Source organism: Larus michahellis, chromosome 13 (genome assembly GCF_964199755.1).
Source record: "Larus michahellis chromosome 13, bLarMic1.1, whole genome shotgun sequence".
In the NCBI taxonomy this organism is placed as follows: Eukaryota; Metazoa; Chordata; class Aves; order Charadriiformes; family Laridae; genus Larus; species Larus michahellis.
In genome coordinates, this window is record NC_133908.1 from 16990924 (window position 1) to 17018273 (window position 27350).

General features: G+C 43.9%; 1 protein-coding gene across 10 annotated transcripts in view; it reads left to right on the forward strand.

Moving 5' to 3' along the window:
- Nucleotides 1-27350, forward strand: part of HIC2 (HIC ZBTB transcriptional repressor 2) — an 81138-nt gene that overhangs the window by 22582 nt on the left and 31206 nt on the right. Inside the window, exon 1 of one of the 10 annotated variants that reach the window (XM_074606279.1) lies at nt 8518-8604. The exons of 8 other annotated variants lie outside the window; for them this stretch is intronic. The gene's annotated coding sequence lies outside the window, so the exon portion shown is untranslated. Of the gene's footprint in view, nt 1-8517; nt 8605-21697; nt 21860-27350 lie in introns of those variants that run through there. One more of the 10 variants, XM_074606276.1, reaches the window with a different exon arrangement.

Genomic DNA, 27350 nt, shown 5'->3' on the forward strand with positions numbered 1-27350 from the left:
CGCTTCTAAAACTTGAGAACTGTCCTCTCTGGTGGGTGGTGAGACTAGTAGCTCATGGAAACGGTGGAGGCCAAATCTAGATGCAGGTCCATAAGCGGACTGTTGCGCAGATGTCGCTGGGGTCTGGTGTCTGTCTTTTCTGTATGTGAAGTAATGCCATGAATGCTTCTTATGTGCTGTTGTCTTTTCCCATTTTTTATGATATCAATGTCCTTTTTCCTTCTGATATTTTCATTCTTAAGCAACACATATGCTCCGGTAGGTTGAAAGAAAAGGCAAATGCAGAGCCAGGGGTAGGGTTTTTTAAGTGCAGCTTGAGATTTGCAGGCATGGATACTTAGAAAAATTTAATTTCTAATTTTAGTTAGCTTATTTTTAAGTGGGGAAATGAACATTCTTTAGCATGGAAGTGGGGACACTATGCCACATTCAGCTCCAGCATAGCATGTAACTTCATCCGTCGTTCAACTCACTAATCCCTGCATGGGCACTCTTCAAATTAAAATGCTCTTAATTCAGTAAAATGAGATAAACCAAATTAAAGTCCCTTTTAATACTGAATCAGTGTGTCTGTACAGAAATATAATGTGGTTTAGCTAATTCACTTTAAATTCACAACTTCAGTTAATCTGAATCAAGTTTCCCAAGTCCTGCATGTAAAGACCTCTTCATTTAGAAAAAGCTGCTCTTGTGGAAAGAGCAATGGACTCAGCCCTGTCCTGAGGCATTCTGGCATGCAGCTAGCTTTTTCAGAGAGTTTCTGGGCATTAGCAAATTGTCTACCACATCCTTTTCTTCTCCTCCCAGAACGCCTCTGTGCCACCTTCTAATATTGAGGTTTCTGAGCCACTACTTTGAGTACTTGCTTTGTTTTTATTTGCTGTGCAGCTGAGAAAACAATATTTCAGCAACTTACATCATTTCAGAACAAGGGAAGTCAAAACGCATCCTAAATCCAGCCCTGAACATACCCTTTGATTTGAAAGGCCTGTCCAGTGGACGTTCACTGCCCAGGCCAGATGTGGAGCAGGATGCAGGACGTGGGATCTCTCTACAATAGCAAAGTTTTACGCAATAAAACCCGACTTGTGTTGCATGTAGACAGAAAAGCCAAACCATTAGCACAACTATCTTTTGGGTTGGAACTTAAGCTCAGAGATTTGCTTCTGGAAATACACGCTTTTCTGCTTGGAAATGATCTTACGGTCATGTTACACTTTCCTTCTGAAAGGAGAAACTGGTCACATGGGTCAAGTATAACCATTTAGGACAAACACGGCCTAATGAAACTTGCTGCATGCCACGTGCAAGGAGTGCTGGACCACGCGAACTTTGACTGCAAGTTTCACCCAGTTCTGTTTATTAGACTCAATTTCTGACTCTTGTCCTAATGGGAAATTATTCATAGAATCGTTGTGTTGTCTCATGGGCTGCTGGTTTTGCCAAAAAGTCAGTTGGGGAGGTTCAGTTGGCGTTCTCTAAAATTTTTCAGTTGGAATTTCCAGTACCTTGATCATGTTATAAATAATGGGTAGGAGATAACCGAGCAAAAATTATGGAGTGAAAGCTCCAACTTTGAGTTGGAGTACAGAGGTAGGCAAACAGAGGGGAGGTGGGTTTTCTGTGGATCAGTTGAGGCATTCATGTTCCTTCCACCTGGCAAAGTCATGTCTGACATGCTGAAGTCTTCAGAAGCCCTGAAAGCGTCATGCACTGTGCATGTGTACTATAAATAAACTTTAAAAAACATAATTTAAAAACACCTCTGGCAAAGCACAGGCTTAACTGAAACTTGCCTGGTGAAGGTTGACTCAGGGGTGTAGGAAGCAGATGGGGAAAGAGCAAGTGGAACGTGCTGTCAGAGAAAAGCCACTTGTTTGTAATTTTCAGGCTGTCCAAGCTCTTGGCATGTCAGCTTTGGGAGATCCCTAGTGACTTTCTGGATATTTGCCCTTGGCATGCATATGTGTGCGTGAACTGAGTATGCAAGTATTAACAAAGCTGCATGAGCAGGTTTAGTCAACCTACTAGAAAAAAGATCAGATATCTTGGAATTATGGTTGATTCTCCAGTTCCAGGAATACAAATAGCTCCTGCTGACAGTCTCCAATAATTTCAACAAGTCCTCTTAATGAATTTTCATGCGTTCAATCTGCAATTTAGGTAGCTGTATCCCTTTATTTTAAATGGACAATACTTTTGATCTGCACAGAACTAGAGGCTGCTTGGAGAGATGGAGCTCTCTTAGGGTAAAATCCCCTGACGGTATCCGTTTAGGTACATAATCTGCACTGCTGCTGTCTAAAGCAGGGCTGGCTTGCTTGCTTGCTTGTTTTTTAAAGATGTATGAAAACATGATGTGTCTTTGAGTAGGAAAAATAAGTCTTCTACACCAAGGCCTCTTTAGATTGGCTGCTGAGGGGTTAAACACATGGACCAGTTCTGAGGAAGCCTGTTCCAAGGCAGGCATTGAGTGGAATAAGGTTTTGCTGCAGACACATGCTGATGTGCTCGCAGCAAAGATTGCAGGCTTATCAGTAAAGATAAATGTGCAAGGGCTTCCCAAACGGTGTGTCTCTGCCACTTGTTTGGGATCCTTTTTCAGAGACCAGTAGAAAATGCAAGATCTTCTCCAAGATAGATGCTACTTTTTGAGCAGCCAGCAGACTTAGTAGGAACAGAGAGTATGTATTACTGTGTGTTTTGGAACAGGTACAGGAGATACTAGTTTTCCTCATTCGAAATAGTACTTGAGACCTTGCAGTATCATGTGGCATTGGCTCTTTCCACTCAGTCATCAGTCTTCAGCTGAGCGTCCAAACGCTGGACAATGCTGGGTTTTGTTGTCCTCACTCAGCTACTTGCCATAGCTAATTTCTGCATGTGGCTTTCTGCTGCCATGCAATCTCCAGGCTTTACTACCATTTGTTTGCCATTTCCCACAAATACTTTGAATGTTATTTTATTTTAAACCTGGTGCTGAGAGGAGGGAATTGGAGATAATGTTTCTTTAAAAGAATGGAATAAAAACGCACAGGATCAGCTACAGAATTTCTGGGCACAGAACAGACTTCTTGAGTTGCCTGCAAAAACAGTCGCAATGATAACATGAGGTATAATTATGGTGTAGCCTTATAAATTATACATTTTTATTTGTTTCCCTCTCTTCCTGCTTGTATCACCAAACACTGGAAAGCAGGAGATGCAGAAATCAAGCACCTGGCTTCTTGAGGTCAAATTTCAAAAGTCTGCATTGAAAAATGCAGAAATTATTCCAGATGGGTGAGGACTGGCATTTTCTTTCTGTCCAGGAAAGTCTGTGCCATTCTGAAATCTCAGCCTGGGTCCCTCTGTTTTGCCACCGACTCTGATTGACACCTACATGTGTGTGGCCCTTTCATACAGGGGTGGATTTAAGTTTGAAAATCCGGACATTTCTGGACTGTGACAACAGTTGGTATGGTGTTTCAATCTGTATTTTAGTTTTTAAAAATTATATAGATTGTTTTAAAAGGGAGCGCAGCAATTTATTGCAAAACTTGGAGGAGAACAGTTCATAAAAACAATTTAAAAATTACTCTCAGCAGAGGGAGTCTTTGAATGTAGAAAGAGGGACTTGTACAATTTCAAAAAATTCTCTTAAACTTGCAGTGTGATAGATAAAGCTAGTTCTGAGAATGTGAAAATGTGGGCTCCATGTGCTAAAGCTATTTGAAAAGAGGTGTGAGTGAAGGGGCTGAGGTTGGTGTGAACGTCAGACTTCCTGCCTTCTGCACGCTCTGTGTCGCAGCTGTAGCACGTTCGGAGTGTGGCACTTCTTTTAAAAGGGACTCTGAACTAACCCAGCCTTCCAGTAAAGGACTAGCTGCAGCCAGAAATTCTGGCCCATCACAGGATCACAAGAGGAAGAGCTTTGTTACTAGCTTGTGTTTGATCTTTGCTACGTTTTTTTCTGCTCTCAGTAGCATGCTAATGATACCTGTGGGAGGTGAAAAATGGGTGAATTCCTGCTAGGGTGCGGACAAGTTCGCAGTTTAGTTCTTGTCCTCTTCTTCCCCTCTGGTAAAAATTTTGGGGGCTGTCCCAGATACATAAAAAGGAACTTTTTCCTAGAATAATTTTCTGTCTTGCATCTGCTGAGGACTCTGAATCAGAAAGGCAGTAAGCAGTTGACTCAGTTTTGTCTCTTCTCCCCCTTTCTTATGTTTAAAATTATGAGTATTTATGGGAAATGACTGGCTTGAAAGTCTAGGACAAGTCTGAGCTGCCCATAAGCCATTCCTTTACTACAGTTCAGTTTTGCCTTGTTTATTTTAAAGTTTAAAACTGAAACGCCAAGTGCATCCTGAATTCCCGTTCTGTTTCAAATGCCAGAGTTGCCCGTTTCGCATTTCTTACGTGTGATTCTCTACATATTACCCCACTCTTGGTATCAGTGTAATCCAGCAAGGGTGGGTAAGCTGCGCCCTGGGTCAGAAGAACAGGGTGACGGTAAAACAGGAGGGTGCCGAACCCGGAGGCAAATGTGCCCCGGTTTCTGCTGCTGCCCAGGGAGAGGGTCTGCAAGTCTGTGATAAGGCATGGAGAGAGACCAAAAGGGGTGGGTGGGCCCCTGAAGGCGGCGATCTGGATGCCAAAATATCTCGCTCCAGCTTTGCAAGGAGCAGCATGCAAGTGCTTCAGAGGGAGGGCTAGCTGTGGTTTGTGGTTTAGGGAGTTGACACAAAGAGTCTCTGGACCCTTTTTTATGGGCCTGCAAAGCAGTGTTCTGCCCGGGGAGCCGGAGCCTGTCCTCCTCCGTGTAATCCTTTCTTGCTCAGCAGGTTCAGGGCTGTGCGCAGAGCACGCCGTCACGGCTGGCTGTCAGAACGGCTCCTAGCTTAAGAAGTAGGGTTTAGCATCCGACAGAGTTTATGCTATGTTAGAGTTAGATTAGGATGGACGTGTCTGTAATTAAACACTTGGGTTTGGGTTTCTGTTTTTAAACTACTGTTGTAAACCAGTAGTAAGTACTGTGTCAGGCAACCTGTTTCTGTGCCCAAGACCTGTATGGGCTAGGCTGTTTCTTCCTTCTTTGAGTAAGTGAACCGCGTAACTTTTTTGCAGACAGAAAATACAGAACCGCACGTTGACCTTCATTGCTGATCAAACTTCAGTTGCACCTAGATGTAACTGATAGCAGGTCTTACCTGGATTTACTTTCTCTCAATGCGCGCAGCTGGTCACATGGAGGGGAAGTGAAATACTTCAATAATACATGTAGCACAAACGCCTGGATGGAATAAGAAGAAACAAAGCGCGTCAGAGGGGAAAAAGCACTGCAAATCTTTCAAATTCAATACGAAAACATTTCCATAGTACAAATATTTCATTCTGCATGAAAGACTGATGCTGAACCTGATAAAAATCATCCAGATGGAGAGAGATCGCTACCTGGTACTGAAATACCAGCACGCCTGTTGACCTGTACTGTCGTCTTGTACCTGGCAAAGCAGTAGTTATGCTAATCTCCCCGTCTGCTTCCCTTCCGATGGAGAGTTCTTCTACAGGGATGACCAGAGGGAATCTTAGTGATACTACAAAGAAGCCTGTTTGCTTAAGAGGGCATACATACATCTTTTAACAATCTGGTTGTGTACCTCCTTTGTGGGAGGATCCCTGACCTTATACAGAGAGGGAGAAGTGCTAATTAACTTAATTCTGGGAACAGGAGGTGGTATGACCTTTTCCAAAGTGATTCTTTTGGGCTAGAGTTTACAGAGAGGTATTTGCTAGGACTGATGCCTGGGTTTGCTATAAAAACATTATTCATAGAGAGGTGTAAAATTCCCTGGTGTGGCCGGGGGAAGAAATTAACCTCCCATCCCTCTAGTTTGGGTTCATGGTTCCTTGCCTAAAAATTGTTGCCACTGTGGCCAGATTTATGTTATTTAGTATCAAAACAAAGCCATGTTTTCTGTCTTAAGCTTTTAACGCTGAACACAGCAAGTAGATCCAAGTTATTAGACCATTGTTTTGGCCACCACTCACCATATGTTGTGAACATCCCTTCTCTTATTGGCACCCCAGGAGGAAATTATTTTTTTTCCTAGCTATCAAGGTCTTCCAAATGTCTTCCTCTTTTGACAAAGAAGTGGTAAGGATTCTCAATGCCATCTCTTTGCTGTACTCCCTCCGAGCAGCTCAGAGATGCCATTGCGGCCGCACTGAGTATGCCTACACCATTGGATTTTTGCTCTTGCTGCCAGCGCTAAGCGATCAGTCCCAGTTGCCCCAGTGCAGACAAAGCCGGAGGCAGCTACAGCGCTGCCTTGGCAGCAGCTGCAGAAAGCAGAGCTTCTGGAGCCGTGCCTGAGGTGAGCGGGACAGAGGGCCGTCAGTCTGGCTCTGCTGAGGAAACGCGACGCAGCCCCAGGAAGGAGCTGGGTCACCGGGGTCCCCCTGGCTGGCCCGCGTCTGGCTCACGAAGCACCGAGGAACGGGCAGAAAGCTGTCCATGGGGTATTACAGCTTGAGAGAGGCAAGAAGGCAGCTGATGAGACTGAGTTTTCCTCAAGGAAAGAAAAAACCTTTGGTCCATGACCCCTGTCGTCTTCTAATGTTTTTTAAAAACACCCAACAAAGCAACACCACCCCCAACAACAAAGCAGCACAGGTTTGCTGGGCCCTCAGAGAAACAAATGTGAGCACCTCTTTGGGAGCACTCCCGCGTTCCCGAGGGGTGGGGGCTGCGGGGGCCGCGGAGCTGCCCCCTGCCCTGCCCCCGACACCCGCTCACGGCCCGCGGGGCCCCCGGCCTCTCGCGGGCCTCTGCGTGGCCAGGCTTTGTGCTGCTCTCGCTCGGGAGACGACTGCTCAGGAAAACGGAAGCGGCGTTTTCTGCCGCATTCATTCAAAGGACAAAGGATGGCTCCGTGTCTGAAGTGCTGCCAGGCTCATCTGCCCTATGACCACGGCGAAGCAAACAGCTGCTGTGCCCTCGTCCCACTTCTTGCCACGCCATCACCAGTACAGCAGGAAGCTGTTTGGTAATGTAACTAGGTAAGGGGCATTTATTTAGATGAGAACGAAGTGAAAATCCTTATTTCCCAGCTGGTTTGGCCCCTGTTTATGAAGATCTAGTAATGCATGTATGTAGAAGAAAGATCTACATGTGTGAAAATGTGCCCGGCTAATATTAAAAGGTACACTGTGGAATTTTGCCTAAGGAAAAAGCGTAGTTTTAATTGAAAGCTGCTGTAACTTGATAGGGAATATCCACAACAGTCTTGAGAATCTACTTTAAAATATAGTTAAACACAGAGCCAACTCCCACCACTCTGTCTCTTAGAGGTACCTGCCCTCTTTGATCCATCCGTGGTGCTTATGATTCCTTAGAGACACACGTACTGCCAGTAGTCAGAGCTCATTAATATTTATATGATACCTTCCATCTGAAGATGCGCCCTTTGCAATTATTAATTAAAATAATTTCACAAAACCCTAAAATTTAGCTCCACTTCATAGCTTACAGAACTGAGACCGAGAAAGTTTGTGTGTCCTTGCATGAGACAGAATGGTATTAGGAATGTGGAAGCTTGCAGGCGTGGACTCCTATTACGCCATATTTCTTTATCTTTCCTTCACCAGTACCTTTTGGAAAGACAGCACAGATTTCCCTTGGCAATAAGATGCACCATGAGCCCGTACTACCTAGGCAGTACTGAGAAGATGAGTGAAGGGAACCTACTCTTTCATTGTGGTTCTTCACACAGCCTTTGCTTGCTCTTTAGAAAGCCTCTTTAAAAATACAACCTGGAAACAGCTTGTCAGCCCTGCAGAAAAGAGCCTGCATGAATCTTGGCTTGAACATGTCAAACCCTTCCCTAGCATGCTGTATTTTAGTTTCTGCGTAAGAGCAGACAGAAGGGATGGTGGGTTCTAATCCATACCAGACGTGGGCTCTTTCTTCTCGGCCCTTCCTGGTGCACATGGAATGAAGGAGGTTCGCTCAGTGTGAGACTGATAACGGGAGGGAGGGCTTGCCATGCGATTAGACCAGTTCACTGTAAACACCTAAGTTGCACAAGTGGCTCAAACTTTGATCTTTTTGTTGTGGAAAAGAAATCTGAGACTGTGAAACCTGCCCTTAGTCACAAACAAGGAGGTGGACATTACTCAAACCTGACTGTGGAAATGTAAATACAGATAAATGTGATCAAAATGGAAAAAGCACTTCTTTCGTCCTCATCCCTTGCTCCCTGGCATAGAGAGTCTGCTTTACCAGGGGCTCCTACTCTGACTCGCCAAGCTCTGTTTGTGAGTGCAGGCCCCAGTCCCACACCTGAAACGCCCAAATCCAAATGCTCCCAAGTGCTGTCTGGGATAAGGTTTAAGCCACAGGTGCAATTAAGCTTTTAAGTGGTAAGCCTATTTGGTTAGGGGCACACCTAGAGCCTGCAACAAGCTGAGAGCAAAACGATCAGTCTTCCAAATTGACAGGTAGTTCTCTGAAACACTGCTGGAAGGGTTAAGAAGAAGCTACAACATTCGTAATTCTCCTGGTATTTATTGTAACAACTCTGTGAACAAGTTCTCTGTGGATGCATCTGTCTGCCTAGTGAGGTGGGACTTGATTTTAATTACAAATCTGGTAATGGATTATCAAAATGATGGTGTTGCTACGGCCTTGGGCACACTTTTCTTCATTCTCTTGGCTTTTCCCCATACCCCCTCCTTCCCAAATCTCCCTGAGCAAACACAGGAGCAAAAGGAAAAGTTTCACAAGAGTGTAGGCTGTTAGCCTGTAGTCTCTTTGCCTATTGGCATCTGGAGCTTTGATTAGATTTTTAGAAGAAAAATGTCATAGCAGGTTGTCCAGCAAAATGCTGGTGAATATTTTAAGATGCAAATGTTCATAGGCATTCAATGAGCGCATGAAAAATGCTGGATGTGAGACTCCAGCGATTCCTCGACATTCTGATTTCTTTGCACTGTGTTGTAGCTTTGCTTTTATAACCCTCAGAGACCTTTGCTTTGCATAGCTTTGAGTTCTTGGGCAAGGATTTGAAAGTAGAACATTAAGACACGTTAGCAAACACCTCCTAATTAGTCTCTACCTTGGCTACCACATGCTCAAAGGCCACAAGCCTTACCTACACTATGCCTCTCAAACGCCTTCAACAATATAGCATTTTATCCTAGTCTAGACAAAGTCTTAAGGGTTATGTTGTTTAGTCAACTAATCACCCCTTTTAGTGGGAAAACTGCTTTCCTTCAGGATTGTTTCTCTGCCTTCGTTTTCCTCCTTGCTGTCTCTTTTCTACTGCTTCCCTCCGCATACCTTCCCTGCAGCAACTCCTGTTCCATCTGCTGTAATGTAAGCATTAACCGTTTAATTGCCGATTAGGAAAATGTCATCAAGTGGGCTTTGGAACAACACTGGAGTGGGAGGCAGAGGAAGGAGATGTGTGAGTTCACAGTTCTCTATCGCGGGCTGACCTGGGAGGGCGTTAGTCATTCTTGATGGCATGAGGGTGTTTAGCATCTCTTCAGTCTAATGCGTGGAAGGGTTGAATGGGATTTGGATGTAACCAAGTCCTGGTCATCTTTTGCTGCTGAACTTGCTATTTGACCTAGAGTGAGCTAGGCCTGGCCTTTCAGCCCTTAAGTGGGTAGAGGGCAAATACTGTAGCTATATGCTTTAAGATTGCTGAGTGCAGAAAACATACTCATGCAAAGGACTAGTTGCTTTTCCTATATAATAAAATACTGTGCGGTTTTGGAATTTTTTCATTATGTTTCTGCACCAAGTTGCACAGAGTGAGATGAGAAGCTGGAGGAGATCCGCAGTTCTCCAGGCAGTGAAAGCCCTTTTAGCTCTGTGCTCCCAAGCAGCCATATGGGGGCTTTTACCCAACCGACTGACCTCCTGTGTAACGCAGATGCAGCCGGTGGCCCCCTTCTCTCCCCGTGGCATCAAGTTATTCTAAGCATTCTCACGTTATCAGCATTTCAGCTCCTCTTTGCATTTGCAGTACCTAGTTGCCACAGTCGGATGTATTCTGTAATATAACACTTGTGAAAATTCGGCAGACTCATGGGGGAGAGAAGGTCTGTAGGTGGACTCCGCAACCCACATAGTCGGTCTGTGCCCAAGGACTTCTCGTGGCTGGTCATAACTGCCAGTTTCTCACTTGGTCTTGCAGGACCCTGAAGGTTCAGTTGGAGATGGGAATTGGACCTTCTCCTTTGTCATGAAAGAGAAAGGACTGAAATATTTTGATAATTGGAGAATTAATGAAATTGCCATTGTAAAAGACAAGAAAATAGTATTCCTAGAAATTAGCAAGGGAAAGCATTTTAGTCAGACTGAAACTGTCTTCTCATTTGTATGGGGAGTTTATTGTTAGCAGATGTTTAATTTCCGTAAGCAATTAATATTTGGAAAGCTTAAAAATTATTTACATACGTGTAAAAAACCCTTGTGTTTTACTTCGGTCGGGGAATAAGCACTCGTGCAATGTCTCCTCAAAGACCCCACAAAGACCAGAACTGGCATTCTTGATAATTTCAAAGAAGAGATGGGTCTATGTGTAGGAGAGCACAGAGGAGAGGGTAAGTGTACATGTGGGCAGGGAATGGAAATAAAGGAAAATACACCTTTGAGGGTAGGGACAAAAAAATGCCAATATACTTCTTGTGCTGTCTGCCTTCATCACAAACAACCCCCACCTCTTCTCCCCCATCACCACCTCAATAAAACCCCACTTCCATTTAGAAAACATTCCTGCAGATCACGTGGCAGCTGGCAGAGGCTGCTAGCCCCTCTGCCAAAGGCAGCTTAGACTCCTGAAACAAAGCAAACTGGGTTGAAATTGTAGGCATGAAAAAACTAAAGCAGCTGCCGCCCTGACGTCCTGGGTCAGACTCTGATTTCCGTTTGACTTGTGCTAGATCTTAGGTAATGTCCCTGCCACGGCGTAACTGAAATGAGGACTCGGAATCTTGACGTCGGGGCACCCATTGGTAATCCATTTGTTATGTCTGTTACATTTGTGGGAGCACACCCACCTACTCCCTTTAGACTGCAGTAATTTATTTGGCCTATTTTATGTCTGATGGTCACTTGAAACTGTACCTCTGGCCTGTCAGCAGCTGTAGTTGTTTTGCTAAGTGACTGTCTAAAGTGAGACTTCCTTGTGCAAATGCGTATTTTAGCCACTGTCACCAGAAATCCAGAGGTTCTCCTCTCTCCCTACCCCTCCCATCACCTTCAGCTGTTTAGATTTCGGGACACATGGCTTAAATGAACGTATGCTTGGAGTTTGCAAAATGGCTTGGATGACAGGAGAAATCGGATCACACAATGAGAGTTCAGAAACCAGCCACCAATTGGTACAGCAGGAGTCTGCGACTCCCTTACGCTCATTATTGTCTTCGCATGACATCTAACAATGTGCGTTTCTCACGTCCCCCTCTGAAAAGTGGTAATGCAACTGAAATGAGCAGGCGGAGGAATGTCACCACCGCCCTTCGAGCGGCTGGGCTGTCAGCCTTTGCTCTCTGTGGTACCCCCAAGGGCTGTGGGTATCGGGGTGGAGAAGGGCCTGCACACCTCATTGTGCCTTCTTGCTTACGCTGGAGAATCTCCAGCTCATCCTGCCAGTGCAGTAACTGCATGTGGAGGAGGGGGAGAGGTTGTGTTGCAACCTCTGAGAAAATTAGTTGTCTCTATTTTATCTTTTGCAGCTGCAGCACTTTTTTCCCCCCTCATCACTCCCCCCACCGCCCCCCCATGCGAGTGGTATGTCTGAACCATATCCTTCAAAACCAGTTTTCTAAGCAGATTAGATGGGTAGCAGAGACAGCTATGCAATCAGGCAAAAATGTGCACTCGAGCCTTCATTTCGTGCAGTGGTCAGAGCAGTAAGTGTCTGCCACCTGGGTATTTTTTTTTGTCATTCTCTCCCTTCCCTGTTAGTCCGCTGTGCTGCAGTCTGTTGCTGTTGTAGACTGAAACAAAATGCTCATTCTAGTCCTTAATTATATCAAAAGCAGGGAGGGGAAGGAAGTGGGGTTCCATGCTAATACTCATTAACATGAAACATAAAGCATGCTCTCTGGCTGGCGTGCTTCACCATGCAAAGTGACATTTGCTCCCTGTGAGCGTGTTGAAGGGTAATCTGGGGGTTACCCTCGGGTCTTCTAATACCAGTCCTCCCCTGACCGGTCTGGAAAACCAGTGTCTAAGTTTACTGCTCCTCTGAATTCAGTGTACTCTGCTGGGACTCCCACTGCATGTGAATTTGGTCTCTTGCTGCCCCGTATCTTTCAGTGCTCCCTGTCGGCCTTGATGCACGCTAGGAATCCGACAATAATGGTCTTCACCTGCTTTGGGATATCATGAGAACTCTTAAGCATTGGTATTGGTTTCATGTCTGGTTTCTTATAGGACATCAAGCTGAATTTAGGATTAAGCTCTTCAGACAAGTTTGGAAGCCTTACGGCTTGTTCAGTGTGGGTGGAAGATGGGGATAGGTTAGTGGGCTGAATGGCAGACCTGAGAAAAAGAGAGTTGAGCAAGCTTTGGCTTTCTTCCAAGAGAGGAAACGGAGCAAAGTGTCCCAGGAGCCATTTGTTGCTTCTCTGGAGGAGAGGAAGGAATCCAGAGCAAGGCGATACAGAAATGCTTTTTACTGTGTGTCTGGAGAAACACAGTGGATAATAGAAGGAGGGAGAGAACTTGCATGATAAAACTAGAAGTTGAGGATTGAGGTTTAGACGAAGAAGAGAGAAGGAAAGGAAAGAAAATAAACCGTGTATTTCCCATATAAGGCAAGGAGAAGGAAAGAAAAGAGAAACTAACCTGAAGACTTCTGTCTGCTTTTCGGGGTAAGAAAGAAGCTACTAGGAGCCCAGACAAACAAAGCTGTATTTGAAATATTGATAGAAACCTGTGCTTTAACATGTTGGCATGATGCACTTGATTATCTTCTGCTGATCCTTCAAAAGTAAAGAATTACTTTGAGAAGAGGAAAAAATAGCAAACAAAAAGAAAGAATCTTACTGGCATAAGGGGGGTGAAAAAGCGGGTGAAAAGCTGGTTGGATGTGTCAACCACAAAAGTGGTGAGATATGATCATAGAGAATTCAGGTTTTAAAACACAAGGAAATCATGCAGAGATATTTTTCACACTGACTCGTAAACAGCGTCTTTGGGTGTGCAGCATTGCCAAATTTACCCTTGTTACAGGGGCAACTTACAGTTAAGTTCCCACCAAAGCCATGCGCCATCTGTTTGAATTACTTGAGAGGAAAGGTTCGTCTCCTTATTCCCCCTCTATTAGACGTGACAGATTAATGTTTTTGAGGGCAGATCACTGTTAGGCTAAATCTTTCTCTGGTTATGATTCCTTATAACTATAAAACAGTCACAAGGTTATGGGGTTTAAAAAGAGAGGTTTATTGCAGTTTCCAACACTGATACTACAGCCTAAGTGTTTCTCCTTTTTCTTTTTTTCTGAAGTAAATCAAAACCATACAGGCACATGCACTCCACCTTCTCTCAGATACACAGACCTACAGGTAAGAATACACGTTACCAGAGAAGCATTATAGAGCCTACAGGAAAACTGCTAAAATAGCTTTCTGCGAATGCACGCTAATCCTCCCACTGCGTCCTCTCTACTTGTTTTAAGAGCTGTTTCCTCAGCATGATTTGGTGGCATCCCTAATGTTTGGGGCAGAACGTGGAGCCTTCACCTGCTCCACCAGCACTTGCTTCTACCCAACTATCATAAAAGCTGTGTTGGTGCCTCGGCCAGAAGCAGCGCGGGACGGACCATTCAGACATCTGTTGCAAAACCCCTCGTTCAGTACTTTCAGGCTCTAAACTAGTCCTTATACTTGGCTGATGACCTTAATTCTACAGTCCTTGGGTCACAGCAGCAGCTATGTGGGAGGCAGAGGGATGACAATATTGCTACATGTTCCCTGCTGGGGAACTTTCTGTAAGAGTGAGCTTTGTTCACTGTGTTATTTTTAAGATAGTTTGTAAGAATGCTGCTGTGGTCAGTAAGAGACTGATTTGAGTTTTTTTTTGGAGTGGCTTTTTCAGGGAAGAATACAGTTTCTTTAAAATAGAGACTTTTTTTTTTTCTAGAAAAGCCCAATTCTAGATTTCTGATCACTTGTAAAATTAATAAACTAGCTTTTTACCAGAAATATTACATTAACCCATCTACATTATCTGAATGAGAATACCTCTTTGTTTTGCTTTTCTTTAACTGGTCTGAAAGGCTTCACTCAGAATTGCTTCAAAACATTGTCTTGGGTTCCGGGCAGTCCTTGGTGCTCAGAGAGCTGTTGGCTGATGTACCCGTCCTCTTCTGCTGGACCCCAAGCGCCTTGGCCTTCCCATATGACCCTACAGCTCTCCTGGAGACCGTGCGGTGCCACGGGATGCCTCGGTGCGTGCTGTGGGAACTGCCTTCCAGCCAGGAGCCTGACCCAGAAGCGAGACCAGGGTTATCAGGCTGCCAGACTGCAGGGTCTGCGGCAGTGCAGCATTGTGGGAATAAAGTCAGTTCAATACTGTACTGACTCAGAACAAAATTTGTCGGGTCAGGTCACCAAACCAAAATGAACCAACTTTGGTTTCAGTAAGGTAAAAATATTCCATTTCAAATGACACACAATGCACTGGTGTTCACAAATAGGGTTCTCTTTTCTTTTTTTTTTTTAAACTTGTGAACTTCCGTTCTACAAAGAGTCTGCAATTTCAGTTTTTCTCCCTGAATTGGGATGAAAACGAATGTTGAAATACTGGAATTTCTTCCTTTCTGGGGAGAAGGCATCTGATGAGTTTGAGCAACCAGTTTCAGGGTTAGGAGAGCTGACTCTGAAAACCTATACGCTGGGGCAGAGCAGGCCATGGTGGGGCAGATGGGTGATGGAGGGGAGGGGATCGCCCAGGCAGGAGGAGGGAGGTAGGAGAGGGAATCGGAAGCAGCAATGAGGGCTAGAGCAGAAGAGTGAGGAGAGAGCAGAAGCTTCTGCTCAGCTCCCTGAGCCGTAGGAACTGCTACGTTTCTGTGCCGTGTTGTGCTGGTGGCTGCGCCTCGCTCAGCACCTCCCGCTTTCTGCGTGACCAGGGGACCGAGCTGGTGCCGCAGCCGGCTGCTGTCAGAGCCTGCAGCACTTCATGGGGAGGGCAAGAGCCGGGTGACGCTCACACCAGCGCACAACCGGGCAGCGCGGTGTGTTTCACTTCTGCTCGCTGAGCAGCTGGGTCCTTCCGTGCTGGTCAGATGGGGGTGAACGCAGGACCAAAAGAGGAGCATTTCTCAGTTCCTGCTCGGGCTTTGAGCAGGGCGCTGCAGCCCTAGCAAGGCAGAGAATCTCTCTGCCGCTAACTCTTTGTCTCAATGTAGAAAGAACAGGAATACTCTTTTCTGGTTTTACTGTGAAGGAGCGCTAGTGACTGTTTATTATGCTGATGCTTTTATTATTTAACAGGTTTCTTAACTTTTTTTTTTTTTAAATATACCAAATTGATACACTCCATCCATCAGCAATGCCCTCCAGGAATGAGTAGCTAATTAGAGAGCAGGACTTGTGAAAAGACAAACCTGTGTTATGCGCAGAACAGGTTTCTCCAGTATTTATTGCCTATGTTACTGGCCAAGCTTCCTTGTAAGTAATAGTCAAATAATCGGCCTGGGTCCTTTTGTGAATGGTTTGAGTCTGTGTGGTCCTCCTTTGTTAGGGCAGCTCATGGTTTCTGAAAGCTTCTGCACCCCCTGTTCTGAACAGCAGAGCCTGGTGGCACCAGCTGCTTCTGCCTGGAACAAACATTTGCATGTGACATTAAAAAAAGCCAATTTCAAAATTTATTCGCTTTTCCTTATCCCCTCATTTTTCATCCCTTCTTAAAACTCTGGAAATATTTAAAAGATGAATATATTTAGCTTTTGCTACAAGCATCTTTTAAATAAGTAAAGCTTGAAGACGAAAGAGAATCCTTCCTTCAGAAATAAAACAGCAGCCAGTGTTTGGAAATATTTTAACAATAGACCATATGGGAGTCCCAAACTATTAAGCTTTATTATTCAGAAGGCGGAAAATGTGGTTTGATATTCAATTGATATACAGCATAAATGAGAGCCGCAAACTCTGCTCCCTTGAGCTGGGATTCAGATGTTCTCTTGAATATAATAACTAACACTTTGGCCTAGTTCCACAGAATGCATCCAGCCTGCTGATCACAAGCCAAGAAACTGTAGGCTTTTTTTTTTCCTTCCCCTCTCTTCTCCGAAGTACTTTCCTCTCCTGCCAGCATGAGCTTTTGGCCTGAATATAAATCTCCTGATATTAGATGCGTATAGAAAATGGGGAAGATGCTAATAGCGCACAGCAGTAGAGCTCTGTGTGTGTGTGCATTCGTTTGTTTTTCTTCTGCTTTAATGATAAGGTTTTCCCTCCGTGATGCACTGTCAGGGCATTACGCTGGTCAGCCTAGGTGGGAGCTTCTTTGTTCCTGTTTCACTGTTTGTTTCTTAGTGCTGTGGGAGCAGGTGAACATCTTCTGGGGTTACTGTGAAGTGGTGCCAGAGACCACGAGAGTGTGGAATTTGTTGGAGAGAGAGACTGGAAGTGGTTTGTTTCTTTTTTATTTTTCTTGCCTTATTTGACTTGCCTATATTTATAATTGCCCTTTCCCCTTTCTGTCTTGTCTCTCTTAACTTTCTCTCCTATGGTGGAAAGAACCCAAAGAAGTTGCTTATAAAATATTACATACGTGGACTAAGATTGCTATATATGCAAAGGAAGACCGATAGTTACACAGATACTGCGATCAGGTAATGGCAAGCTGGATCACCTGCTGTTTCTGACACAGGATCCCTGATTCACTCTGTGTACGGGATGGACCAGCTTTGTCAGTGTGAACGTGGGAGGTGTCGTGTGAATAAGGAATTGCAAGGACACAAGAAATGGTCTTGTGGGTCTGGCCATTGAATGCTGCCCCAATATACTGAGTTCTGTGCTGTCTTTGTCAGAGAGCTCCTCTGAGACGCCAGTACCGTCCTTGGAAATGACCGAACTGTCCCCTGAAACTCTCTGCCCTGTGCCCCTCACCAGAACCCAGCTGCCTGGGCACAGACCTCAGCTGTGGAAAACCACGCAGATGATGATGTTTAAGAGTCGGGTATAGCAGATCAAACCATATTCTAACAGCCTAGAAGCAACCTTAAACTATGGTTTGTTTCTGTTCCCTCCCTCTAATACATGCAAAACGAGATGGCTTTGTATATAGTTTAAGTTGTAGGTGTTCAAGATTTTTCTCAGATTTTTGTGCTGCGGGACTTGATAAGTGTCTGTAAGTAACTTTTCCCCCCACTTTTGTGACAGACGTCCTCAGCTATGTTGGGTCCTATCTTTTCTAGCCTCTCGGAATCTGAAATGAAGCAAAGAACCTTCCCTCTGCTCTGTGGTTTCCCCTGAGCAGGCGAGGAGGCTCCAGCATTAAGCTGCCTGGCATTTTTCTCTAGAAGTGCGATGAGCCCAAGGAAAAGACTTCCACTGTATGTGCAAGTCCAGGAATGCCCATAATCTAGAACACTGTAGAGAATATAAATGATGCACTCTGAATGTGAAGTTCAGTTTTGGCTTCTGTCTTTCCTCCATTTCTCTTTTCAGTTGTTCATGATAGCTGAAACTTTCCATGTTTTCATCTCAACCCCCACAGTTTTTTTTCCTTTGGGGAAAACTGGAGCAAAATCAATTTTAGTGCAATTTTTCAAGGCTCTTTGACTTGCACCTACATCTGTTTGGTGTGGGGGAGTGGAATTTTATCATAAAACGTTTGATTTATATAATGTATTCAATAAGAATCCAAGATGTGCCAGGTACTTTCTCAGCCCTTTTTGGATGAGAAATCTTGCAAGCTAAGAACTTAATAAACAAAGAAGCTACAGAACTCAAAATTTCCCTGCTGTTAAGGTCTCCATATATCTAAGGAATAAACCAAGTTTGAACAAAGCAGATCCAGAGACTTGTGAAGTACAAAATGTCACATGCAGTACTCAGAACATCTAACATTATAGGAACGAGTTTGGGGTTTTTTTGCATATTTCTTGATCCTGTTATCTGCCCAGCTTACAACAAACTTGGCTGAGATGTGTCCATGCAGCAGCTCTACTTTCATTGCAACTATGCGTCTGTTTTTATTGATGAAGCTATTGCTATGATTGTATGACACTGTGCTAAGGGCTCATCTGAACAGGGCCATTGATTCAGACCAAGGTAAGTTACAGATCTGAGTGGAAGAGCTATTCCCAATTAACTTCATCATCCTAACAAAGAGGCGATTGGGAATAGTTATGAAGGAATAGCTGTTCTGGAATAATGGCTTTTCAAGACAAACCCTTCCTTTCTGTCATTGCATTCCGGGAGGCTATTCTGTACTGAGTCAGCATGGGACAGAGTGCCTAGAGCGTGTTCAGACCAAGCGCAGCCAGTGGTCAGTGGGGCGATATACGCCGGGGTGCCCTACTGCAACTGTCATGAGTGAGCAGAGGCATAGCAGAACTGTTGCCTTCTAGAGGTGTGCAGGCAGCCGGAGTATTATATCAAAATCACGATACAAAGGCCTCTTTTTTTCAGCAGGGATGAAGTATGAGCTGCCTGTTACTGTCTGAGCATTAACCCTGTGTTATGGACAGAATGCATGTTTCGACTTGTAACTAATTACAATTTGATTAAATCTTGGGGTGTGGAAAGGACTTGTGTGCTTTTTTTCAATATGTATATTTACATTATTACGTGGGAAGCAATCAATTTATCAAACCCATCCGATTATTCAATAGTGGGAAAAGACAACTGGTTGCAGGAAAACTTGTATTGTTTCTAAGGTGGACAGAAAATTAGTTGAAAATAACTATGCACAATCTTTTTTTGAGGAGAACCTACGCTAACAAACTAATCAAATAAAGGGATAGCCGATAATTTATAATGCCATGAAAATTTTCCCGCAGCATAACATTTTGTGCTCAACCTTGCCAACAAGGATGGGCTGGAGTAGAGATGGTGCTCTTGGGCTTTAATGCATTGTAGTTGTGGTAATAGTTGTGGTTAATTCATAGTTCTCCAGATTTTTGGAGGCAGGGGAGGTGCCATCCTGGCGTGGAGAAGCTTCAACTGCAGCCCTTTGGATGTTAATCCACCCTGACTTTCTTAAGCCTCCTACTTAAATCATTATCTTAATGAATCACCATTGCTGCTATCTTCGGTGCTACACAGGAACATGCAAATTTTAAACAGCCTGGGGCAAAGACCTTTTTGTCTGTAAAGGGCTCTGATACTTGCATTTAGATGTTGCCACGATAGGTACCTTGGATACCACTTTCTGCCTAACGCCGTGGATAGATCATGGGTTGTAGCTGTCACCAGGGTATGATGCTGGGTGGCTCTCGGCTTGACCCCAGAGGAGATGGACGTGATTCTGCCACTGACTGTAAGGAGTAGCTTTAGGTCAAGCGGTTGAAGCCAGATTGCTGTGCAGGTTTGTCATTCATCTGTTGGCTGTGCTTTCCTTTAGTTGCAAAATGACAAGGAGTTACAGGCGTGAAGATGGGGATCCCCCCTCAGCTCTGCAGCTGCCATTGTGACTTTGGGGCAAGTTTCTTCACTTGACTTTTTGCACAGCACGAAGAAATGTGCCATGCAAATGTTATTGTATCAACTCAATTTTCTCCCAAGGTAGGTATCAAGAAATTTGATACAGCAGAAAAATTACCAGCTTGCTAGCAAAATCTTAAGAACATTGGTGTGAGGAAAAAATGAACATAGTGAAGTGACTGTAAAGTATCTCCAAGACTTTCAGCGCCGCGTTGTCCGAATTTCTGCTTGAAGAGTCAACTTGTCTAGGCATTGAGCTCTGCCCACGTTCAGCTCTCCCAGATGATCACTTGAGAAATGTTTATTGTAGGTGGCGGGTATGGAGAGAGCACCAGGTATAGCTGTTTCACGTGGCAAATCTTTGTGGTTACTTGGAATATGCACTGGAAGATTTGATTCCTTTATTCATTAAACCAAAAGCTGAGGAAGCTGTTTTATGCAAATGTCCCAGATGATAAGAAGTACTCTTCTCAAATTGCAAAGTAAATTCACCCATTGTCCTCTTTATGTGGCTTAGAAGAAGAGCCCATTCCCTTACTTCAGGTAACTTTTCCTCAGCAGTAATAGTTCTGCTTCTGGAACGATGGCAGGATAAATGCCGAGGATACCACGTGTACAAAGATCCTCTGGTCTCAACTGGGAGAGGACCATATTAACAGAAACGGGCTTAAATGCATTTTCTACAATAACATTATCAATTGTCAAGTCCTGCTGGGAGAGTTATGCTCACAAGAGCCCAGAACATCTATCTGGAGGAGGGCATTCTCATTCTTCTTGGCTAAATCTTCTCTGAAACCAGTTGAGTTGGAACTAGATGTTTTTAGACTACGAAGAAATGCGTTTTCTTGGCTCATGCTAAAGCTAAGTAACATGTTCTCAATTGGTTACCAAAGAAAGGGGATGTGAGCAAACAGTACATGTTGACTTTTTGTAGCACAAGGCCTGGACAGGAGTCCAGTGTGTGGCAGAGATACTAACTGCTTCCTTACCTGTGTGCGCACACCCGCCCCGAGAGCAGCACGTAACTAGCCCTGGGACTCAAACTTTTTTCCTGACCGGCGTAGCTCTGTACAGGCTGCCACCTTCTTGTAATAGTGTTTAAGATGCTTTTTGTAAACTGCGTTACAATGATAATTCTTCTGCTCATCGTGAGCAGACTGTTGTGATTTCTGTATTCAAGCTCCTAGCTGGTTCTGATCTCTCGTTGGAGGGCAGGATTTTACAATACAGGGGGTAAAATAACTGCGGAAGCCATCTGTTAGATGCAGCACTTCAAGAAGAGTCAGACTAGGGATTTCAGAAGAAACACCAGAAGTGATTTATGTGTGTGTGTGTATAAATACGTGGTGTGTGTGTACGTAGTGTGTGTATATTTCAAAAGAGAGAATTGAGGTGACTAACGTTTGAGGCTGAGTGCAGAATTTAAACGCGACTTTTTCTCATTCTAGTCTTGGAAAGCAATGGCGATGGATGCGGACAAGTCTCTGGCTGACTTTCTGAATTGCCTTTATGTCAGAGCTCCAGCAAGGGATTTCGTGGAATTTCTCATCCTATTGAGTAAAAGTGATGTTCTATCCCACGTTATTTTCCTTAGGAAACAGAAGGAAAGGGACTCTTCTCCTCAGTACTTAACACACCCAGTGTTATTTTTGCAGGCACTGTATGCAAAAATGTTCAGAAAATGAGATATCCAGAAGGAAGGTTTAGATTTCAATATGCTTTAGGTTTTCAACCGGCTTACATTATTCGCCCAGCTTTTGCATGCCATCTTACGCTCATGGGTAGTAGTAGAGTTTTGTTGACGTTCAAAGGTTGTTATTTCTATAGTTTGCTCATTCAAATTCAGAGGCTTGTAACTATGGAAGTGAAATGTGTCTGTGCTATTACTTTGGTAAACTCTCTTCAGCTACTTTTGTTAACTGCATGTTCACAGGAGCCTGTGCCCAAATTGCCTGCTCAGTTTTCTGGTCAGGTGTGCCGAGATAGTGTTTCAGCCCATAACTTTTTTTTGTGTTATCTTTCTTATGGTGCGTTACAGCTGCTTCCCAGAAATTCTGAAATTGGGGTCAATCAAACTTCTGTTTCTCCCACCGTTTGCTAATTCGGCAGTATTTGAGTGGCTGCTAAGAAGCATCAAGAAGCTGCAGCTGAGCACTGTGACTGGCAGTGCTGGACAAGTGATGCACATCGCGTTACCCAGGTAGATGGATTTTAATCTGCAAGCATACCTGTCACTTATTTTAAGGGCTTTTGGAACCACGGTAGCTCAGCTAAGAGAGGGGAGACAAGCCAAGCAATTATATGGAGCAGCTCTATTTGGTGAAGCGTGTCTCTTGGGACTAGCAGGGGCTCATGAGGCAGTGAATTGTGTACCACGGTGCTGAGCCTGACTGATCCTTCAGGACAGTCACTCACATGGGGACGTCTAGGAAATTTCTTAAGACTGGGATATTCGCCAGGGTAGGCTTAAGAAAGTTTTCTGGGTTGGTTGGTATAGATTTTAATGCAATAATGCTTCTCCTGTCTTGCTGGGGAGAATCATGTACTTTCTGCTTCTCTGGTTTGTGGGACTTCTCACTGGGTGTATGGGTGAAAGGAAGTGTCCGTCAGCTTTGAGCGGCTGCCAGCTGCCGTGCTCTTGGGAAGTCTTTGGAGGGGGGAGTGGAAATGGCAGGGATTTGAAACGTGAGAGTTTGACTGCCTTGAATTGGGTCAAAAAAATTGAGAGATCTCTGGCAGCAGTTGTTGGGAGAGGAAAAATTTCACCTGTTGCCTCAGCAGACTACTTAAGAGCACTATCTGAAGTGAGTCCCCAAAAAGTTCTTGCAGAGAGACTAATGGCCAACTGGGAAGAAACACTACGCTCCCTGAAGAACCAGCAAACTCTCTGGATGTTTACCCAAGCTGGTAAACCGAATAGAAACCATCAGTATGCTGCTATGTAAATTCATGGTGCGCCAGTATCTTAACCACTGTGCAGTTCTGATTACCACCTTTTGAAGGTAGTGGAGGACTAGGGAAGGTCCAGAGAAGACCACCAAAGATGGGTCTCAGTCAACATGATTGCTCTCTTTGCTGTGGAGAAGAGATGACTATTACAAAAATTGCAGGTGTTTTGTACTGTCATGAATGGGGTGTGGAAGCAGAGTAGGGAGTGATTCTTCATGGTTCCTGTGTTAACTAAATTGACTCAAAGCAGGCAGAGAGGAGGCACTCTGTCGAGCAGCACTTACCATGTGAAACTCATTGCTGAATGGTGTTATGGATAGCAGAAGTCTAAACAGATTGAAAAATCGATGAAGGACAGATAAGTTCTTGTTAAAAATGATGGCCTAGTTGCAACCTCTGGATCAGGAGATCTTTAACAATTGCAAAGAGTATAAGAAAGGAAAAGACTGTGAGACTGTACTCTATTTCACTGCTTTTCCTCCGTATTCTGGCTACTCCTGAAGAACAGACAGAGAGCTAGACCTTTGCTTTTATAATACAGCTATTTTTATAGTTCAAAAAGAAAGGAAATTAGCTACAGCGCAGGGAATTAGTTTTGCCTTGCAGCCCACAAGTAATGTAAAGCACACTGAAATCAAGAGAATTAGAAGCCAAATGCCTCCTAATACCTTAAAAATGTGTTATAAAATGCCTCTTTCTTTGTTAAAATTCTGACTTAACAAAAAGCTGAGATTGTTAATGAAGCTGTGAGTCACTACAATGTTTCTAGTTATTTTTCTCACTTTCTGTGTTTGGCCGCAGTCAGTCAGGTTGCCTGATAATGCACCTAACAAGCTGGCTTAGGCATTTTAATTTGAGTAGTAGTGACACCTTGGGCTGGAAGCTGAGGGTGGCTGCCCTCCACGGAAAGGGCTGGGGAGGATGAGAAGGAGGGAAGAGCTTTGGGAAGGAGGCTGAAGAGGAGGCAAGATACTAAAATCTCTTGTATATCCACAAAAGCAGGAAAGTCTACTACAGAGCGGGGCTTATAGTTGTGACTGCAACAGTCAGTTGGTATTTGGGAGGTGAAAAAATCAGTTTTACGTTTTGCTAGACAATTGTACTGTAATACAGCAGTGCCTCCTGGCAGGGAAAGCAATGTAACATAAAGCAATACAGTGTGGAAGAGCAGTTGGAGAGCTGTCAGAAGCTGAGTAGCTTGGAATGCTTCCACGTGAACCTGGGAGCTCGCTCGCTGCAGCGTGGCATTCCCCTGCCCTGAGGAGGAGCATGGGCTGCAGCACAAGTGCGAATAACGCACCTTACAAACAACGTGGCTCTGCTCCCTGGAGGAAGGCTACAAGAGGGTTTTCTAGGCAAAATAGTGAGAGTTTCCTTCTTCGCTTGGGAGATTTCCGGCTCAGAGCCCTTCTGAGTTCATGTGCCAGGCAGCCCTGGGGCAAATGAGCTTGTGCCTGTCAGCTGTCATTGCACGGCACACCTCAGCACGCCAGGGCACAAGGCTGCCAAAGGGGTAGCAAAAGGCTGGAGCTCTCTAAAGCACAGGCTGCAGGGAAGCTGTGGGGTCTGATCTGATTGGGCAAACAAGGACGTAATGACTTTTTTCTTTTTCTTTTTTTTTTTTTTAAGTTTGTATTCCAGAGAGCTTTGGTTGCATGGCATTGGCTTTTATTCCAGTTTTCAGATGTTGGATATACTTAGCAATCTTACTTGTGGTTTTTAACTCTTCTCCCTCTCCCTGCCCCCAGTGTTTTCCCTCCCTTCAAATCCTCTGCCTCGCTCTACGTATTGCTACTATAAATTGCTTGGGATGATGGGTCATGCTTCTTACTTGGAGCCTCTGGATGCTATTAGCAAGTAATTGCTGGAAAAGCTTGTTTAAACATCAAGACCCTACATTATTTTTTCAAATTGCCTTTTGACGTGGCTGAAACGCTACTGAAAGATTACTGTCCTAATACTGGGCAAGGAACTTTATTAGGTAAGGGAAGTAGTGTTATTATTAGGCTATTTCTGATGTACCAAGTCATCTTCCTTTTAAAAGAGGGAGGTGTAGTTGTACTTCCCCTACTTGCTTCTCCCCTCACACCAGCAAAACAACTGATGTTTATAGCAAGGAGCAAAAAGGTTTTATTGGCTTTATCCCTTCAATGCATCCAGACTTTCTTTTTTTAAAAACCTGTAAGAATGCAGCAATTCGTTCTGCATGTTTGCTATCTATCCACAACTTGAAATCCACCAATACTGGTAAATTATCCAGGGAGATTCTCCCAATGTCCACGTTACACATATGAAAGTTGTCCAGCACGACGTAGGACCAGGACGCTGCGTCTCATACACTACTACTACTTCTCCCGTTGTAATCACGTCAGACGGATTACTGGATGGTTAACCAGCAGTCATGGCTGAGCTTGAAGAGGATCCTCCACCATTTAGAAACCAGTAGCTACATGCATGGTGCACCCCTGCAGGTTAAGACTGCGGTTAGATTGGCTGAAGCGCAACAGGTCTCGCTCTAAATGTAACTGAGGTGTGTTCTGTCGGTGGCAATATGAGTCACCGTTAGCCTGCTAGCAACCATTGGATAATCAGGTGAAATTTGCATTTGTTTTACGTACTGAAAACTGTTAGGCAGACCTCCTCACAGGATGAGCGTCTCCTGACTTTAAGAACAAATGGTTCATTTTGCTTTGACCTTCATGCAGCCACAGTAAATGTATTGACTTTTTATTGCTTTTTACTCTTTCATGTAAGTGTACACACATTATTGCAAGAAGGCAGCATGCGAGCTCATAGCTGTGCCTCATCACTTAATGAAGTGTTTGCTTTCAAGAAATAACACGGACCTTCTGCGGGGGCTGCAGAAGCAGTAGCAGGTTGCCCAGGTCTGAGCCGCAGCAGGCGAAAGGAAAGACTTCATTTCAGGTTTCCTAAGCTTGACAGGCAGGCAGGTCTATGCTAGCGATGAAGGTGTGAATTTTATAAATGGAAGTGCTACCTTAGGAAGGAATAAACAAATAAGGAACTTAGTGCAGAAATGGTTTGCGAAATGTCATGGATTGTGAAGACACACACGAATTTGTAAGTAGCATGAGAGTGTTTCATGAATACCTGTTTCTTCTGCGCTTTTCACATAACAATGTGGCTGATCCAGGTGAAGGTCTGTCTCCTGTTCCTCTGCCATCTTCCTGATAGCAAATTAAGCTTTATCTTTTTACATTTGGCATGTGTATTGAGATTTTTTTGGGGAAAAAGATTTCTCTCTAGCATAAATTGCTAAACAAAACGTGGACAGACAGAATCACAGCCTCTCGGTACGTGTGCCACACCAGGGGAAGCACAATGCGTACTGCAGGAAATTGATAGGTACCTTTTGCTTTCATGGCGTGCAAGTGTTTCTTTTTCCCCATCATTGTTTACTTCAGTTTGTGTTTTAGTAGTCTTTATGTTAGGAATTTGTGGGATATTGAGCAAAAGTCAAGTGCATCGTAGATGTAGTGGCTAAAAGGTGCTGAACTGAACAATCTTCTTAATAAGAAGGAAAAATTACTTGCTTGAAGTTACAATAGCTGCCTTAAACAATTTTCATGGCTCTTAGTGAGATTGGCTCTGTCTTTATTCTGGCAATACTCGTCTTCTGCCAAAGGTTTAAGGAAAGACAGAACGCTGAACTGCAGAAAGTCTGTCCCTAAGTATGAGGAGCATGAGTTTGTAAGAAAGTACTGGGCTTTTGACAGATGTAGTTGCTTTTGCAGGGAGACCTTGAGGCTGCTTTTGCAGCAATTTTTTTTTTTTTTATTTTATTTAATGCAGTAAGGGATTTTGGTTGAGAAACAATGAAAGCTTAAGAATCTTAGGATGCTTGTTTTCCTTTTCGAAGCTGGTGAATAAGAGATAGAATAGGAGGCAAATACCTCGTAGCTTGAGGGAAATAGCTGATAGCTCTAGATTTTTAAGGACAAGGCAAGAAGAATTCAGTTTTAAACCGTCAGTGCGCTACAGCATTCTCTTTAATACAACATTCTCTTTAATACAGGGTTTGTTTTAAATGTTAAACGTGTTGGACTTAAATGTCTAGTATGCTTGATAAGAAAATGCAATCAGAAAATTCTCGATGGATGGTTACTTTTTAGATTTTCAGGCAGCAAATTCAAACGAGAAAAATAAAATGTCTAATGAAACTAATTGGCTGTTTATTAAAATAATAAAAGGAGGAAAAATGTCAGCTGGATAAATACCTGTAAAATAGAATAAATGTTTCAACTGGGGATAGTGCAGCTCTCTGTTTAGCAAAAAATAATACCAAATTCAGAGCAGACTATATTTAGTTGCAAATCAATATGGCTTAGTAGTTAGCAGCCACTGATCATCCTTTATGTAAAACAAGATTAAAATTGGTAGCTTTAAATTACTTTCATTCAAATCCACCCTTCCTCTACCGTTGCTATTAGAATAAATAAATAAGTAAAAGCACATTTAGCTGGTGGCATGGCATTGCCATGGCTTTTTTGGTATGGTATTTTCTATGATGTGATACACAGACAAGGGAAGCTCCCTCTGTGTGTTCATATATGAAGTCACTAACGTAACACTTGCTTTTTTTTTCCTCCCTGTCCTCTGTCTCTCACCTCCAATACCCTCCCCCAAAATTGAAATGGGCAAGTGAATTATGAATTTGTCATGTTTTACATACTTTTTAAGGTGTGTGAGGTGCCTCTGAAGATAAGTGCACCTGGCTTCCT